The following is a 15,386-nucleotide window of genomic DNA, read 5'->3' as shown; positions in this document are numbered from 1 at the left end:
AAATGTTTTAATTTCCTTTCAAAAAAGAAGAAAAAATGGAGATCCCGGCCTGGACTATATTAATTTCTATACCAACACAGTCATAAAAATATAATTTTAAACATAAATATATATATATATACACATATTTCTCAAATGGAGTTAGGGACCCACAGAGTCAGCATTGTTGAGGACTCAGGAAAGTCAGGATGCAGCCCCAGTGAGTCCTGTGCTGCGGGCATCTGGGCAGCACAGCATCCTCTAAAATCAGGGACTCTGCTGTTTGCTTTTGGCAAGCCGGATAGTTCTTTTTACTCTACTGAGAAATTCCCTCCCTCCCCTCTGCCCCCATTTTGCTTAACATTTTGATTTTTGATCTTGTCAACTGCCATTTTGGCATTCACCGACAGGATGGAATTTCTGCCCTCACGCATCTAATCATGGATAACCTCCACTAATTTCCCAATGTTAAATAATCCCAGAATACGTCTTATTTGGTCAAAGAGCTTTGTTCCTTCTCCTGCTGCTGGATTTTATTTTCGTTGATCACTGTCAGTGAGCCTGATCCATAATATTCTTTCTCTTCCTATAGTGTTCAGATTTTTGTTGTCTTAGCAACTCTTGCTTGGTAGAGTAAATTGGGAAGCTTTCCATCGTGGGGTGTGTGTGTGTGTGTGTGTGTGTGTGTGTGTGTGTGTGTGTGTATTTTGAAACAGTGTAAGTAACATGAGAATTATTTATTTAGCAAATTGGTAAAAGCTCCTGGTAAAGCTTCTGTGATATTTGAAACACGTTTAACATGTAATAAATGTCTCCTGCTTAGTTCTTTTGTTATAAGTCTATGTTAGCATTTCCCAAACTGTGTTTCATGGGAAACTTATTTTGCAAGATCTTTTAAATAGTTTCCTGGTTGGAAACGCTGGTTTAAACTACGTTAAACCATATTTTTTTACAAGAGTCTCAGAGCATTCATGTGCCAATTGCATCTTCAAGAGGGACAAACATTTGTCACTTCTCAAAATTGTAATTCTCCAGAACACAATTTAAGGAATATTTTAAAATGTCATTTTTGGCTCTTCCCTAGATATTTTAATTTTCACTTCTTATTGTTAGCATGTCAAATTCCATCTCACATTTTTAATGTGCAACTTTCATGGTTTTTTTGATGGACTGGAAACCATATAACAAAACTTAGAACTGTGTCAAAAATAATCATATGTAGATTCTTTACAATCTCCATGAGAGTCTGAGGACATTTTTATGGGTAAAGTGGTTTCTCTACATGTGAAGGTGAGTCAAAAATTATCTGTACTCTGCTGTAGAATTTATTTTAATTAAACTTTATAAAAGACAAGCACATTATTTTTTGACATAATCTCCTTGATTTTCAATACACTTTGTCCATCTGTCAACAAGCTTTCGTATTCCCTCATTAAAAAGTGTTTTAGGCTGAGCTTCAAGCCATGAATGCACTGCTGTCTTCACTTCTTCATCAGAAGTGAATCTTCATCCTCGTAGGGTTGCTTTCAGGGGGCCAAACAGGTTGAAAGTCTGATGGAGCAATTTAAGGACTACAGGGAGGATGTTTTAACACCTCAAAAAGAAGTTCTTATAGAGTGTCCACAGTGTGGGCAGAAGTGGGCAGACATGCACTGTCATGCAAGATCACAATGCCCTTGGATAGCAGTCCTCTGTGTTTAATCCGAAGTTTAGGCATCAAGTCTTCAATAAGCATCTGTATCCATTCATGCACCCTTCTTTGTAACAAAACAAGTTCTCCATACTGTGCACAAAGTCTTTGATAAATAACGGCACCAGGTACACCCTCAGACCACAAAAAAGGAGTCACTGCAGCTGCTCTTCTTTTGTGCAAATCACAAGTGGGGCATCCATTTTTGTTTGTACCACAGTTGCAAAAGAGCTGATGTAACATGTTCACACCTGCACAGCAGTGACTGGGGAGACAGGAGCCTTGAATGGAAAGCGCTGATAAGACAGTGCAGCCAACAGAAGTTTTAATATAACCAGAGTGCGGATAATTTTTGACTCACCCTCATATATTGTAACACCCATTTTGGCTACTGAGGGGTGACTTTTGCTTCTTACTGGGTTCTTGGCCATGATCACCCGAGCTGTCCATTGCTCCTGGATATAGCCATGTCGGTATTGAAATTAAACTTTAAGTGACTTAAAATAAAATAAAATTAAAATTTCAGTTACTCAGTCACACTAACCACATTTCAAGTGCTCAGTAGTCAAATATGGCCCGTGGGTGCCATACCGGACAGAACTGACATGGGACAATCTATTTCCAGAGAATGTTCTAGTGGACAGTGCTGTTCTAGATAGTTGATCACAGCAGATAACAGAGGAATCTGTATTTTAAACCAGGACTCATAACTCAACTTGGAACGGTATCTATTAGTGATCTTATAATTAATAATTCAATCTGAGTTATAGTCATTTGTCTAAAGTGGGGTCTCCAAGTAGGAGCAGGCAGTGTTGCTCGTCCACTGAGGGTATGCTTTACATGTCCTAACAAAGCTTGATGTGGGCAGTTCAGACTCAGTAAGACCTCTCTTTCTAAATGCCTCAGGAGTCTTAACTTCATCTCCCCAGGAGACCATGAATGCCTTATGGACAAGGACTGCATCTTCGTGTTCCAGAATGCTCCATGGTACTAATCTCAAGATTCGGCATGTGATAGAAACTTGTCATCCTAATGATTTATTTTCAGATGATGGAGTTCAGAAAGGCAAATCATCTCATTTGAGCCAGAGACAACCTCTCACAACAGAACTTCAAACAATACTTTAGTTAATAACTGTATTAATGGCAGCTCTGTCAATGTTTTGGCCCAAGTCATCATATAGACATGGTATAGTGCTTTGCTTTAGTGATAAAAATCCCAAATCCTTAACATGGTCTATGAGACAGCATGTGATCTGGACCTGCCTACATATCCAGCCTCACCTCACATCACTCTCCTTTCTTTCTGGAATCCTCTAGTCATACTGGCTTTCTTCCAGGTCCTCGAATGCCAAATGATTTACTCTCAAATTTTCCCAGTATACAATCATATCATTTGTCTTTTCTTTCCTGATGTTCAATTGGGAAACATGCAATCAATATTAAAAATTATTAACGGGATATTTTATATTCTTTGTTTTCATGCTAAATCCTTAAATTTGGTGTGTATTTTATACTCGTAGCACATCTCAAGTAGGACTACCCATATCTGAAGCCTCAATAGCCGCAGGTAGGTAAAGGTTACTATAATAGCACAGATACAAACTATTAAAAATTAAAAGCCAAATGACAGCTTGAAAAGGCAGTTTATTTTGTGTGTATGTGTGTCTATTTATGAAAAGGGTTTGCATCCTTAATATATACAGAGGTCTTAGGAATCAATAAGGTTCAGCAAGCAGACCAGTGGAAAAATGGGCAAAGGATGAGAACAGGTAATTCACAAGAAAATCTATAAACATAAAAATATCCAGGTTCTAATCAGCAAAAAATGCACATTAAAATACAATAAAATAGATAGTTTTATCTATTACATTGTGAAATGTCACAAAAGAAATTCTAATTTCCTGTGTTAGTACGAATATGATGAAATGGACACATACATGCTGCTATTGGGAATGCAAATAGGTACAACATTTCTGGATGGAAATATGTACCGAAAACCTTAATACGTGTTTTCTTTGAAGTAGCAATTCTACTGTAGGAATTTTCCTAGGGAGGTATATTAGTTTGCTAGGGCTGCTATAACAAAGTAACACAAACTGGATGGCTTAAAGAACAGAAATGTATTGTCTTAGTTCTAGAGGCTGAAAGTCCAAGATCAAGGTGTCAGCAGGGTTGATTCCTTCCAGAGACCTTGAGGGAAAAATCTGTTCCACACCCCTCTCCTAGTCTTTTGTGGTTTGCTAGCAATCTTTGGTGTTTCTTGGCTTATAGAAGCATCACTTGATCTCTGCCTTACTCTTTTCATGGCCTTCTCCCTTGTGTACATGTCTATCTTCAAATTTCCCCTTTTTATAGGGATATTGCCATAAGGCATTAGGGACCCGCCCTACTCCAGTATGACCTCAACTAATTACGTCTGCAATGACCGCATTTCGAAATAATGTCACATTCTAAGGTAATGGAAATTAGGACTTCAACATATGATTTTTTTTAGGTGGTGTAGGAGGGACACAATTCAACTCATAACAGAAGATAAAGATGTGAACAAAGACTTGGTTGCAAGAACCACTTCCCTCCATCTCTACTCCCCTACACTTGGCTAAGCCACCATTGGGTTTTGCAGTTGCCTTCCCTCTGGTCTCCTTGCCTTCCTATTGCCCGTCTTCCACAAGCAGCCAATTATTTGAACACAATAGAAAACAGCAGCAACAGTTATGAAGAACACAACTCAGGTTGTGTCCCCCCTCTGCCCAAAACCCTCCACGCTCCCATCTCACTCAGAGTTAAAGCCTAAATACTGACCATGTTCTCCAACGTCCTGTGTCATCTGCATCTCCATCTCTCTGCCCCTCGCCTGACCCACTCCAGGCACAGGGGTCCATCTTGGCCTCCCCGGTGACTCCAATATGCAGCTGTGGTTGAGAACCACAGCATTAACTCATTTTATATCTCACGGCAACCCTAGAAAGAAGACTCAATTATCATCTTCATTGTACAGACAGGTTATGCAACTAGGGTCACACAGCTAGTCTATGATGAATGTGATTGGGACAAGGTGGTCTGGGTTTAAAGCAGACCCTCTTAAACAAGATCAATATGGCCTATATACTATACTAACAGGCTGGACATCTAGGCTTAATTTTATCTAGTCTGGCATTTAACTGAAATATGGGTAAATAAAACATCACGTTATATGCAAAAGAACTTTATAACATAAGGAAATATTGAAACTTGAGAAGGTATTATTTCTGGTTATATTAATTCCCATTTACAGTCTTATTCTTTTATTGAATGAAATCTATTATCTGACCAATACCAGCTTCTTCATCCTTTTCTATGAATAAGGTCTTCAAAGCCATTCTTTTAGTGGGTTATTTTCTTACCAACTATCTATATTTGAAATGAAATTGCAACTTAGAATGTTTGTAGAGGGAATCTAGTGTATGAATCATTCAGAAGAAAAGAATTTTGATCTCAAGATTTGAAACCAATGAGGCATTTATGAGCTTGTCAACAGGAACAGGTCCCCTAGGTATGCCCGGAGTGTGTTGGTTTCCCAGTTTTTGGTGAGGTTCATGAATTACACAGCATATACCAAGCACTCTCTACCTGACTGCTCCGAGAACACGAGAATGCCCTGGGAATACCAGGATGCATAAGACATCATCTCCATCCTCTTAGAAGTCACAACACAGCGGGGAGCCAGACAAATGAAGTGGCAGTTATCGTCTCGTGATCTAGGAACCAGGGAAGCAAAAGACAGAAAGTGGAGGGTGCCACATGAGAAATTTTTTTGAAATAGGAGGTGCTTGACTTGGACCTTCAAGGCTGACCGTAGAAGGTGGGAGAGAAAAGGTCCTGGTGAGAGAGCAAAGCAACAGGCAAAGCATGGAAGAGAAAAAGCACAAGAGGTGATGGGGCACTGATGGTCGCTCAGCCTGCCACGAGCATGAGATCAAAGACAGGTGTGAAAGGACAGATGTATTGGCCAGCTCACTGCCATGCAAATAACAGCCAGGAGGCTGAAGGGAGTTTGCGCGGTGGCTTGAAATTCAGTATGTTGAACCAGTCTTAGACAATTGAGTGGGTTCACGCAACTGAGCTTATCTTGCAGTTAAAGTGATCTTCCCTAACACTGCCAATGCTACTGTTTCTATCTTGGAGCCATCTTCACCATTTTTTCCTAATTCGTCTTCCCTGACACTCAGAAAGCTTCTGTTCTGTATGGAATAGGCACCTCTGTTATCATTGGAAAGCTAAGTTCCAGAAACAGCACAGAAATAAAAAGGGAAGAGAATAAAACAGTGAAATATTGCAATCTGGACCTGAGTTTTGAATTCGTGTTGCCTAAGCGGTTGACCAGATGTCGTGAAGAAGTCTGGAAAAGCTGTGATATTATAATTATGTATGTGGCCACAAGACCCAATGGGCCACCTAATCAGGAACATATCTATCCTAGGACAATTCCTAAGATGCCCATCATGTCGGACCACCAAAGATATTCTTAAGAATAGCATCAGGGAGAGAAAAGATGGCGGCGAAGTAGAGAGACGTGGAGTGCATCCCTCTCCACAGATGCATTGGGAATGCACGGAAGGATGCAGTCATTCCCATAGAGAACCAGCTGAATACCAGCAGATGGCCTCGGACACCAGAAAGGACTGCGGGGAGCCCGACATAGCCGGTAGGGAGGCATCTACGACGGCTCAAAGAGGGTGAAGCTGCGGAGCTGTGGCAGAAGGGAGGGAGTGAGAAACATACGGAGGGTCCGCAGCGCAGCTCAGCGTTCCCGGACCGAGATATCGATCCGCGGCTGAACGGAGGGTCCGGGAGCGGGAGCGTGGGGACCGGAGAGCTGGTTCAGGGTGAGAAACATTGTTGCCGGTAGGGTGACGGACCGAGAGGACAGGAGGGAGGAGGTCCACGGAGAGGAGTGCCCGTCCCTGAGAGCTGCCCGGCCATGATGGCGGCTGGAGGCTGCAGGCTCAAGGACAGGGGGGAGGAGCCGCGCGCGAGTAGCCTCTCTCTCTCTTTCGGGGCCTCTGCAGCAGGCAGTGGAGAGACGCCTGTGGGCCACCTAAGGCACTCAGGGATAACAAGCACCCTCAGGCGCTCAGGCGGGGCTAGATTAAAACCCCTTGCAACGCCAGCAGCAGGGAGGCTGCTGAGAGAAAAAAAAAAAAAAAAAAACAACAGCAACAACAAAAAAAAAAACCTGAGAGAGGCCCAACTCTAAGACTTTCTGTTTACGCCTGAGCCACCGGCGTCCCTCTGCAACAGGCACCTCCAAGCCCGACTGAAACAACAGTGCGCCACTGTTCACTCACTCCCAGGAGAAGGAGCCACTATTGTACCCTCTCCCTCCCCACACACCTACGCTTACAGACGAACAATAAAGGAACCTCTGCTGGTCACAGAATAATGCAAAAAAACCCAAGGCAAGGAGAAGGACACTTACAGCTGAGACGCTAAGGAAACAGAAATAGTAGTATCAATACCTGTTGAACTGGTCCATTCTGGGATCAGTTCTGGATTTTTTTTTCTTTTTCTTTTTCTCTCTCTCTCTTTTTTTTTCTTTATTAAATACGATCTTAGCCCTAAGGGATCTACAAGTTTTATAACATAATTTTTTAATGATTTTTTTATTCTTTTTTTTTTTGCCTTTTTATATACTTCTATATCTAGCTAAGTTTTTGGTAGTACGGACAATATATCTCTCATACTTTCCTTTCATCCCTATCTTTTATACATCTCTATTCCTTTCTTTTTATTTGCATATTTCCAACCACAGTACGCTCTTCTGTTCCCCTTTCTTCCAGCCATTTTAAGTTTATTTTATCTTAACATACTTATAAGCAACACTATCGGTCTGCTCAGACTCCTTGCTCTATTCTCCAGATGACGCACTGCCTTGGTATTTAATATTAGGCTTTTGTCTTTATCTTAGTTCTTAGTACAGTTGTCTAATTACATTCTGAGAATCTCCATTCTCTCTGGTGGTACTCTGGCTCTTTTCTATATTTGATCCTAGCTTACAAAATCTCCCTGGATTAATGTTTGTATGTGTAAGGTGTTATTTGTTTGTTTGTTTGCTTTTGCTTTTGTCTCTGATTTGTTCTGTTTCAGTTGTCAATTTCTGTTGGGTTTCTCTTTGAATATCTGATAGCACACTGGGGTTCTGTCAGGTCTTTCTAGAGCCTTATGTCCTAACGGATTCAGTAATTGTGTGTCTTATACATGTATGTGTTTCCTTGACTTAACATTTGTTTAATCCAATACTTGGACATTAGTCTGAGGCTTGGAAAGTCTTCTATAAACACCTCTATCGCCAGGACAAGCAACCCCAAAAGTTTGGACAACCATGAGGAAACAAAGAAACACCGTGCAGGCAAAGGAGCAGGAAAAAACCCCACAAGACCAAATAAATGAGGAGGAAATAGGAAAAATGCCTGAAAAAGAATTTAGAGTAATGATAGTAAAAATGATACAAAATCTCAAGAACAAAATAAAGTACAAGAAACAGTTCATAAGAACTCAGAAAAACAAACAGCAATGGATAACAAAATAACTGAAATTAAAAATACTCTAGATGCTATAACCAGCAGAATGACTGAGGCAGAAGAACGAATAAGTGAGTTGGAAGACAGAATGGGAGAAATAAACGCCACAGAGCAGGAAAAAGAAAAAAAAAAATAAAAAGACTAGAAGACAGCCTCAGAGACCTCAGTGATAACCTTAAACGTACCAACATTCGAATTATAGGCATCCCAGAAGAAGAAGAAAACAAGAAAGGGTCTGAGAAAATCTTTGAAGAGGTTATAGTGGAAAACTTCCCCAACATGGGAAAGGAAATAATTTACCAAGTCCAAGAAGCACAGAGAGTCCCATACAGAATAAACCCAAGGAGAAATACACCAAGGCACATATTAATCAAACTAACGACAATTAAACACAAAGAAAAAATATTAAAAGCAGCAAGAGAAAAGCAACAAACAACATATAAGGGAAAACCCATCAGGATAACAGCTGACCTTTCTACAGAAACTCTGCAGGCCAGAAGGGAATGGCAGGATATACTGAAAGTCCTGAAAGAGAGACACCTACAGCCAAGAATACTCTACCCAGCAAGAATCTCATTCAGATTTGATGGAGAAATCAAAAGCTTTCCAGACAAGCAAAAGTTAAGAGAATTCAGCACCACCAAACCAGCCTTACAACAAGTGCTAAAGGAACTTCTCTAAGTAGGAAACACAAGAAAAGGAAAACACCTACAAATACAAACCCAAAACAATTAAGAAAATGGTAATTGGAACACACATGTCAATAATCACTTTAAATGTCAATGGACTAAATGCTCCAACCAAAAGACACAGACTGGCTGAATGGATACAAAAACAAGACCCTTCTATATGCTGCCTACAACAAACCCACTTCAGACCAAGGGATACATATAGACTGAAAGGAAAGGGATGGAAAAAGATATTCCATGCAAATGGAAGTCAAAAGAAAGCTGGAGTAGCAATACTCATATCAGACAAATTAGACTTGAAAGTAAAGACTATTACAAGAGACAAGGAAGGACACTACATAATGATCAAGGGATCCATTCAAGAAGAACATATCACAATGGTAAATATCTATGCCCCCAATATAGGAGCACCTCAATACATAAGGCAAATGCTAACAGCTATAAAAGGGGACATCGACAGTAACACAATAATAGTGGGAGACTTGAACACCCCACTTACATCAATGGACAGATCATCCAAACAGAAAATAAATAAAGACACACAAGCTTTAAATGACACATTAGACCATCTCGACTTCATTGATATTTATAGGACATTCCATCCAAAAACGACAGAATACACGTTCTTCTCAAGTGCACATGGAACATTTTCCAGGATAGATCACATCTTGGGTCACAAATCAAACCTCAGCAAATTCAAGAAAATTGAAATCATATCAAGCATCTTCTCAGACCACAATGCCATGAGACTAGATATCAATTACAGGAAAAAAACTGCAAAAAAGACAAACACATGGAGGCTAAACAATTCACTCTTAAACAATCAAGGAATCACTAAAGAAATCAAAGAGGAAATCAAAAAATATCTAGAAACAAATGACAATGAAAACACAACAACCCAAAACCTATGGGATGCAGCAAAAGCAGTTCTAAGAGGGAATTTTATAGCAATACAGTCCTACCTTAAGAAACAAGAAAATTATCAAATAAACAACCTAACCTTACACCTAAAACAACTAGAGAAAGAAGAACAAAGAAACCCCAAAGTGAGCAGAAGGAAAGAAATCATAAAGATCAGAGCAGAAATAAATGAAAAAGAAAGGAAGGAAACCATAAGAAAAATAAATAAAACTAAAAGCTGGTTCTTTGAGAAGATTAACAAAATTGATAAACCATTAGCCAGACTCATCAAGAAAAAAAGGGAGAAGATGCAAATCAACAGAATTAGAAATGAAAAAGGAGAAGTAACAACGGACACCTCAGAAATACAAAAGATCATGAGAGACTACTACAAGCAACTCTATGCCAATAAATTGGATAACCTGGAAGAAATGGATACATTCTTAGAAAAATACAATCTTCCAAGACTGAACCAGGAAGAAATAGAAACCATGAACAGACCAATCACAAGTACGGAAATTGAGGCAGTGATTAAAAATCTCCCAACACACAAAAGCCCAGGACCAGATGGGTTCACGGGCGAATTCTATCAAACATTTTGAGAAGAGTTAACACCTATTCTTCTCAAACTCTTCCAAAATATTGCAGAAGGCAGAACACTCCCAAACTTATTCTACGAGGCTACCATCACCCTGATACCAAAACCAGGCAATGATGTCACAAAAAAAGAAAACTACAGACCAATGTCACGGATGAATATAGATGCAAAAATCCTCAACAAAATACTAGCTAACAGACTGCAACAGCACATTAAAAAAATCATCCACCATGATCAAGTGGGGTTTATCCCAAGGATTCTTCAATATATGCAAATCAATCAACGTGATACATCATATCAACAAATTGAAGGATAAAAACCATATGATCATTTCAATAGATACAGAAAAAGCTTTTGACAAAGTTCAACATCCATTTATGATAAAAGCTCTCCAGAAAATGGGCATAGAAGGAAATTACCTCAACATAATAAAAGCCATATATGAAAAACCAAAAGCCAACATCATTCTCAATGGGGAAAAACTGGAAGAATTCCCTCTAAGAACAGGAACAAGACAAGGGTGTCCACTCTCACCACTATTATTCAACATAGTTTTGGAAGTTTTAGCCACAGCAATCAGAGAAGAAAAAGAAATAAAAGGAATCCAAATTGGAAAAGAAGAAGTCAAATTGTCACTCTTTGCAGATGACATGATATTTTATATAGAAAACCCTAAAGACTCTACCAGAAAACTGCTAGCACTCATTGATGAGTTTAGTAAAGTAGCAGGATACAAAATTAATGCACAGAAATCTCTTGCATTCCTATACACTAACAATGGAAGAGCAGAAAGAGAAATGAAGGAAACTCTCCCATTCACCATTGCAACCAAAAGAATCAAATACCTAGGAATAAACCTGCCTAAGGAGGCAAAAGATCTGTATGCAGAAAACTTTAAGACACTGATGAAAGAAATCAAAGATGACACAAACAGATGGAGGGACATACCATGTTCCTGGATTGGAAGAATCAACATCATGAAAATGTCTGTACTACCCAAAGCAATTTACAGATTCAATGCAATCCCCATCAAATTACCAATGGCATTTTTCACAGAACTAGAGCAAGAAATCTTACGATTTGTATGGAAACGCAAAAGACCCCGAATAGCCAAAGCAATCTTGAGAAGGAAAAATGGAGTTGGTGGAATCAGGCTTCCTGACTTCAAACTATACTACAAGGCCATAGTGATCAAGACAGTATGGTACTGGCACAAAAATAGAAAGGAAGATCAATGGAATAGAATAGAGAACTCAGAAGTAAGCCCAAACACATATGGGCACCTTATCTTTGACAAAGGAGGCAAGAATACACAATGGACAAAAGACAGCCTCTTCAATAAGTGGTGCTGGGAAAATTGGACAGCAACATGTCAAAGAATGAAATCAGAACACTTCCTAACACTATACACAAAAATAAACTCCAAATGGATTAAAGACCTACATGTAAGGCCAGACACTCTAAAACTCCGAGAGGAAAACATAGGCAGAACACTCTGTGACATCCATCAAAGCAAGATCCTTTTTGACCCACCTCCTAGAATCATGGAAATAAAATCAAGAATAAACAAATGGGACCTCATGAAACTTAAAAGCTTTTGCACAGTGAAAGAAACCATAAACAAGACTAAAAGGCAACCCTCAGAATGGGAGAAAATAATTGCCTATGAAACAACGGACAAAGGATTAACCTCCAAAATATACAAGCAGCTCATGCAGCTTAATACCAAAAAAGCAAATAACCAATCCACAAATGGGCAGAAGACCTAAATAGACATTTCTCCAAAGAAGACATACAGATGGCCAACACACACAGGAAAAGATGCTCAACATCACTCATCATCAGAGAAATGCAAGTCAAAGCCACAATGAGGTATCACCTCACACCAGTCAGAATGGCCATCATCACAAAATCTGGAAACAACAAATGTTGGAGAGGGTGTGGAGAAAAGGGAACTCTCCTGCACTGTTGGTGGGACTGTAAGTTGGTACAGCCACTATGGAAAACAATTTGGAGGTTCCTTAAAAAACTATAAATAGAACTACCATATGATCCAGTAATCCCACTCCTGGGCGTATACCCAAAGAAAACCATAATCCCAAAAGAAACTTGTACCATAATGTTTATTGCAGCACTATTTACAATAGCCAGGACATGGAAGCAACCTAAATGCCCATCAACAAATGAATGGATACAGAAGATGTGGCATATATATACAATGGAATATTACTCAGCTATAAAAAGGGATGAGATGGAGCTATATGTAATGAGGTGGATAGAACTACAATCTGTCATACAGAGTGAAGTAAGTCAGAAAGAGAAGGACAAATATTGTATGCTAACTCACATATACGGAATCTAAAAATGGTACTGATGAACTCAGTGACAAGAACAAGGATGCAGATACAGAGAATGGACTGGAGAAATCAAGGTATGGGAGGGGGCGGGGGGTGAAGGGGAAACTGAGACGAAGCGAGAGAGTAGCACAGACATATATATACTACCAACTGTAAAATAGTCAGTGGGAAGTTGTTGTATAACAAAGGGAGTCCAACTCGAGGATGGAAGATGCCTTAGAGGACTGGGGCGGGGAGGGTGGGGGGGACTCGAGGAGGGGGGAGTCAAGGAAGGGAGGGAATATGGGGATATGTGTATAAAAACAGATGATTGAACCTGGTGCACCCCCCAAAAAAAATTAAAAAAAAAAAGATAAAAATAAAATAAAATATAGCAAAAAAAAAAAAAAAAAAGGAATAGCATCATCTCTATAATCAGAGAAGCTAATGGCAAGCAAAAAAAATTGTAAATCTTCTCACTGTAGCTTTAGGGGTGGTGGGTGGAGGAAGTAACTTCATTGTAAGGACCAGGTTAATGTTGATACCAACAGTGTAATCTTCCTTTCCATGTCAGTCATAGGAAAAAAAAAACCCTCTTGAAGTGGAATCTATAATCTGTCCCTTTAAAGAACACATTAAAGCAGCCAGTCCTAAGTGGTTTCCAGCATACAGCATCACAAAACTCGGTAAATAATTGATTTAAATTAATGGCCAATGAAAGAAACATATCTGCACTGATCTATAATTACTGGAAGTAACCTCATATATTTTTCATAGAACCGTCGGTTCATTGCATTTTTTTTTTCTCTAAAACTCCATGTATCTAGAATTTAAATTGCTCTCAATAATTGCTTTCAACTGCTTTCAGCGGTGGAGCTTCTCTGTCAATACGGGCATCAGAGAAGGCTATGATTTGGGTGTTCCTTTCTCACCTTCTGATTCTTCCGGACTCTCTGACCTGGAATGGTGACAGCAAAGAGGGACACTGGGATGTGTCCCTGCGGGCACACTTCAGCTGCTAGTCGCTCTAAGCATGGCTCCCCCAGAGCCACAGGGGGAATGTTATTGCTTCAGAAGTTTGTGGGAGCAGAAGCCAGGTCCACGGCTGGCCTGAGAGCAAGTTTACAGCCCAGCCAATTGATGGTTCCAGCGGGTCCAGTGTGGACATGTGATTCCACAATGAAATGAACAATTTAGGCAGTGACTGAAATTTCAGCTAGGGTTCTGAATTAACTTTGCCAAAACAATCATTCAGACAAAACAGTAACAACAAAGACCCAGTTCTGATCTGGAAACCGACTGTTTGTTATTAACAGCATGGTTTCTGGAGTCGGACAGACTGGTTTGATCCCTGGCTCTGACACTTGCTAGCTAAACTTGGGCAAGCTACTTCGTATTTTTGAGCCTCAATTTCCTCATCTGTGAAATGGAATAATAATACGTATTCCATAGGGTGATTTAGAGGATTAAATGAATGGAACTATCTAAAGCTTTTGATACAATGACTAAAAGTTTCTCACTTGAAAATCAATGAAGACCATTGAAATTGATAATAAGAAAAGATCTGTCCCCAAGGCTGCATGTGTCCAGTGGTCCAGATACATCATATGAGGAGGGCAATAAAAATCAAAAGGTCTCTGGAAAGCCTGGCAAGTCATGAAAAGACAATGAGAGTTTTAATAATCAAACTTACCAATGAGTAACCAGTTCATATAGTGTTTTTTTCTTTTAATGCTTTGAATATACAAATTGCAAAATTTCTGTTAAATGTTATTCATTAGAAAGTCCTATTTCCTATCATTAAAAATGATTCCTGACCAGTGAAGCCATGTGCTAGGCAACATCCAATAATTATAACCTGTGCCTGAGGATTTGGCTAATGGTTAAACAAACAAGAATTCCAGAAACAGGTGTTTGAGGTATAAACTCACTTGTGTTTCTTCTTTTCCTTCTCCTTCCATCTCTTCTTCCTCCTCTTTTTCCTCTCCCTCCCCCACCCCCCACCCCCTCATTTTTCTTCTTTTGTTTCTGATTGGCCTGGGAAATTGAACCTTATGTGCCTTAGGATGAAAAAGGGAATTTTTCTTATCTTGATTTTTGCTATGAAGCATTAAATGTCATACTGAGGTCACTGAGATAAAGATCAAGGTAAATAAGACCCTTCATTTGCTTTATAGCTTCTGGTAGAAACTGGCTTATTGTTCACAGACCTCATTTTCTTTTCTTCCTGGTTGCACAACTAGACCACACCTCCCAGCCTCTCTTCAAGGTAGGCGTGTCCACGAGGCTGTGTTCTGGCCAGTGTAAGTCAATAGAAGCAATATTTGTCACTTCCAGGCCCAACCTTGTGATTTTCCACTTCCCCACTTGTCTGCTGGATTGACTGGTGACCCTACAGAGGACTCCAAAGGGATGCAGAGCCACAGAATGGAGGAGCCTGGTCCTTGAGCACCACATGGCTAGCTGCCTCTTAAACACCCAGATTCAACTTGGACGTCAGCAAGAAACAGACTTTTTTTTTTTTTGTATTAATCCTCAAGATAGGGTTTGCTTGTCACAACAGTTAGCCTGCACTGACTATTACATAAATAGGCTCCAGGCACTTTTGCACACACCTATCCCCATTTTACCC

This window comes from Hippopotamus amphibius, chromosome 8, assembly GCF_030028045.1.
Source record: "Hippopotamus amphibius kiboko isolate mHipAmp2 chromosome 8, mHipAmp2.hap2, whole genome shotgun sequence".
NCBI lineage: Eukaryota > Metazoa > Chordata > Mammalia > Artiodactyla > Hippopotamidae > Hippopotamus > Hippopotamus amphibius.
The sequence above is the reverse complement of the archived record's forward strand: the minus strand, read 5'-3'. Positions refer to the sequence as shown.